Raw genomic sequence first — 4,481 nt, forward strand, 5'->3', positions numbered from 1 at the left:
GTATGTGCTTAAGAGCTCACTCCCCCACCCCCACCCCGCCTCCACGTAACTTATTCACATTTGAATCATTCAAGTATACTTTTAGGTGTAACATACATCTGTAATTTTAAGATCATAGGATTTAGACACAGAAGCATCACAAACTGGGAGCTAGAAGGACCCACAGGGAAGGACCATAAAGTTTGATCTGGAAGGGATATATGGTTCACTTATGTTAAAACTCCTGATGTGTACCTAAATGGGAAAAGATTCTAGACTTAGAATTGGTGAAAATAATATAATCTCATTTGATCCTCACTACAACCCTGTGTGGTAGATGCTATTATTATCCCGATTTTACAGATGAAGAAACTGAGGCCTAAGGAAGTTAAATAATCAAATGAGATAATATTTGTAAAAGCGCTTAGCACAGTGCCAGGCATATAGTAGGTGCTATGCTTATTCTCTTCATCACTCTCACTTATCCAAGATAGTACAGGTAGTAACTTGTAGAGTCAGAACTTGAACCTATATCCTGACTCCAAATCAATTCATTTTTCCCTAACATTATATGACTTCTCCATATGTATATGTAGTCTGTATCATACAGACTTTATCATATATGTAGATACACACACACAGAGGAACATTTAATATTGGACTCTAGTTCAAGCTCTGCCACCTCTTCACTGTGTGACCTTAGGAAAAATCATATAAAATTCTTTGGGTCTCAGTTTTCTTATCAGTAAAATCTGGGGATTGGAATAAAAGATCACAAAGTGTGTTTCTTCTCCATTTTTCAGGTCTTTTCTTTTTTTTTTTAAATTTTTTGCTAGGCAGTGGGGTTAAGTGACTTGCCCAGGGTCACACTGCTAGTAAGTGTCAAGTGTTTGGTCTGAGGTCACATTTGAACTCAGGTCCTCCTGACTTCAGGGCCGGTGCTCTATTCAATGTGCAACCTAGCTGCCCCCTTTTTCTCCATTCTTTAGAGGCAGCTAGGTGACGCAGTGCACAGTGTGCTGGACTTGGAGTCAAGAATACCTGAGTTCCAATACTACCTCAGTCACTTACCTCTCAACCTCAGTTTCCTCATCTGTAAAATGGGGATAATAATAGCATCTACTACCGAGAGTTGTAGTGCAGATCAAATAAGATAATATGTAAACCTAAAACCACTATATTATTCCCACCAATTCTAAGTCTAGAATCTCTCCCCACTTAGATAAAGCTCCAAGGGTTTTAATATATGTGAATCATACATAACAAAAGAGAAAAAGTGGTAGTTTTGTCATATAACATTAATTTTAGCCAAAAAGTTTAATCTTCGGATAAGATTTTTACAAATTCACCTTACTTTTTGCTTCATAAAGAAAATAAATATTTTATTTCTAACACTATTGATGTGTGTAATGGCAAAATAAGTTTTGCATTTATTGTTAGCTATTTTCCACTTTCAAAGATCATACATTAAATCTCTTCTTTAGTCTCAAATGCATTCAGTTAGAGAGGGGCAAGGAAGCAATTATTTAGGTAACACCAGACATTACTGTGGCACTTGATTTGCACCCACATAGCCAGCAATGCTGGCCTCCTTGCAGTCAGTTCCTCACACATGACTCTCCACCTCTTGATTCCACGAATTTTTCACTGGCTGCCCCCCATGCCCAGAATGTTCTGCCTTCTCACCTTCTGACCACTGTCTTCCCTGACTTCCTTCAAGTCTCAGCTCAAATCCCAGCTTTTTCAAGAGGCTTTTCCCAGGCTTTTTCCAATACTAGTGTTTTCCCTTGGAGATTAACTCCACTTTGCCCTTGTTCTTAAACAGTTTTTGCAGGCTGTCTCCCTTATTAGAATTTGAGTTCCTTGAGGGCAAAGACTATTTTTTGCCTTTCTTTGTATTACCAAGACTTAGCAGGATGCCCAACATAAAGAATATACTTAAATGCTTGTTGTCTTGCCTAGACTTGACCTAAGGCAGGGACTTACATATTAAAATTCAGCAATTAAGGTTCTACCTATTGGTCTACATCCTGGTTGTCTTCATTCATGCTAGGTGTAACACCAAACATTCATATATTCAACACCAAATATCAAGTCTTCCCTGGTCCATGGTGTGGGAGGGAGAGAGGGTAGGGTCTCTGTGTGTGTGGGGGGGGTGTATATGCATGACTTCATTTTAATCAGATAGGCTTAGGTTTTGCCTGTCTGCCTTCATACATAAAAGGCTTGATCTTGAACATTTGAGTTTCGCTTACAAATTCCATGTCACACTTAACACTTCCCCAATGTAAATGCTTATTAAAGTAACAGCTAAAAATAAACCAGAATGTTTCATACATGTGAAGTCAGCACTCTAGTTTCTTTTCAGCTATCATTGCTACCTTATAGAGCAGCTACCACACCCAATACCAGCAAAACATACCTATGGAAACATCCATTTGCCCTTGAACTCAGTAGGCACTTTTATCAACCTGTTTGAGTTTATGCTCCTTTACAGAGTGTACTGATCTCATTTCTAACCAACTACAATAAAAAAAAAGTTGCTAACTGTGTAGTCGCCTTTACAAAACATATTTACTTTTAACTGCTATAAAATGATGACTATCTAGGGTCACAGTACTTCCTTCACCCACTGAAACTCATGAGTAATTTTTAAATGTTTTCCTATACACAGCAGATGAGAAAAAAAGGAACAAGAAGCCACTTGTGCTTCAGATGAAAAAAAAAAAGCCTCCTGTTAAGTAACTATGAGAAATAACCCAGTTGTTCAAATATTAATTCCATCATGGTTCTGAATATCTGGGGAAGGCTGGGGTAACTTCTGCCTCTCAGCTAACATCCAATTCCTATACAAGAAACCATTATCTCTTCCACAAAAATAAAATCTACAGATGTCCTGCCAATTTCAGTTTGCAGGGCTCAAGACACCTCTTTAATCTACAGGAATGGGAAATCTGATTAGTCTCTGATTCCACACTTACACTGCTAGTGAATCTGACTTTCAAGTATCTAAAAAGTTAAGGGAATTGTCTTAATTTTCATTCAATGTCACGTCAGTTCGAATCATCTCTAGTTCCGCACAAAAGTGCTAAAGCATTTTAAACTAATCATTTAAAGTAAAAGCCGGACAGCCAGAGGAAGGGAATCAAACGTCTAAAAACGAATAGAAAAATGTGCCCAGAAACGAAAATGGAGCTTCACGCTCGCCTCCAGCAGCGCTCCGGTCTGGACCGTCATGGTGTTAGAGGTGAGGGCTACGGTGGAGTCACAGAGAAGCAGAACAAGGCTCATTCGGACTTGGTTTCTCTGTTGGTGGTGGTTTTGTCTGTTCTTCTCTTCTTGGGGGTGGGGGTGGAGGAGGAGGAGGAAGAGGTAACCAGCTCAGCCCAGCTCCGTCTCAGTGCCCCTGTTGCTATGTCTCCTTGCAGCTCAGGATGTGCAAGCAGCCAGGGACGGGTTGCTACTGCAGCAGGAACTAGGGCTAGAGGCTAGGCTTTCTGGGAAGTGACCTCTCCCAACTAACTCATAAAAAGGGGGGAGGGGGTGGAGAGGGCAGAACGAATAGTGAAACGGAGAGGAGCGGAGGTGGGAATGTGGGAGCAGCCGAGCCCCGCCGCGCACCGCTGGACCTGGATGCCTGGCCCGCCTCGCCTCGCCTCCCCGCTGCCTCCATCCACTCACCAGCTTTATAGCGGGTCTTCTCCTTTGTCTGATCGCCTCCTTTCTTCCCTTTCTCTCCCGGTTAGCGGCTGCTTCTCCTCTGCTGTTTCTCCGGTGCTCTCAGCACTGCCCCCTCGTTCCGAAGTCCCCCACCCCCTTCCTAGTCTCCTCCCTTCCGCAGTCCCCTCCCTAGGGCTCGGAGAGAGAATGGTGATAACAGACGATCTCTCTCCCCCAGAAGGAGGAACCCGGAATAATGCTAATGCGGCCGCTGCGCCGCACCCCCTCCCCTTCCCTGCACACCCACACACACGCACACAACACACACACTGGACCCCCACCCCGCCAGTCGCCTCTCCCGCCCTCCCCCTCGCCCCACTCCGGCGCTCCGGGTTCCCCGGGCGGGCGCAGCTGCCGGGTTCTCAGCCTCCTGCAGGGCGTGCACCGCGGGCTGCCATTCACCTCTCTCTCTTCTCCTCACTCCCACCCCCTTCTACCTTCCTGCAATGAGGAGGGTTCACTAAAATGCTGAAAGTGAGCGAAGATCGCAGATGGGAAAAGGGAAATTAGTAAAAGGGGGAGGGGAAAGGGACTTGAACGAGGCAAGTTGGAAAGGAGGTGAAGATGGCGACTCTGAGGCTGTGCCGTTCGGGCTCAAGGGGAAGTAACGAAGAGCCCCCGACTCTGCTCGTGGCTGAGGCTGCCGGGGCTGCCCCCTCTCCGCTCCGCGCCTGGCCCCTCGGGTCACTGACCAGGTGGGATACTTGGGAGGGGCAGAGGCCAGAAAGGCCGCCCTGAATCCTGCTAGCTTTGTCCGCTGCCTCCTCGGCCATGCCCACGGC

The 4,481-nt window shown here is 45.0% G+C and overlaps 1 protein-coding gene across 1 annotated transcript in view; it reads right to left on the reverse strand.

The window, feature by feature from the left end:
- Positions 1 to 3,782, reverse strand: part of CDC42SE2 (CDC42 small effector 2) — a 130,465-nt gene extending 126,683 nt beyond the window's left edge. The window contains exon 1 of the mRNA XM_027869235.1: positions 3,661 to 3,782. The gene's annotated coding sequence lies outside the window, so the exon portion shown is untranslated. The remainder of the gene's footprint in view (positions 1 to 3,660) is intronic.
- Positions 3,783 to 4,481: the final 699 nt, after the last annotated feature.

This window comes from Vombatus ursinus, unplaced genomic scaffold (assembly GCF_900497805.2).
Source record: "Vombatus ursinus unplaced genomic scaffold, bare-nosed wombat genome assembly UNPS02014792.1, whole genome shotgun sequence".
NCBI classification, from domain to species: domain Eukaryota; kingdom Metazoa; phylum Chordata; class Mammalia; order Diprotodontia; family Vombatidae; genus Vombatus; species Vombatus ursinus.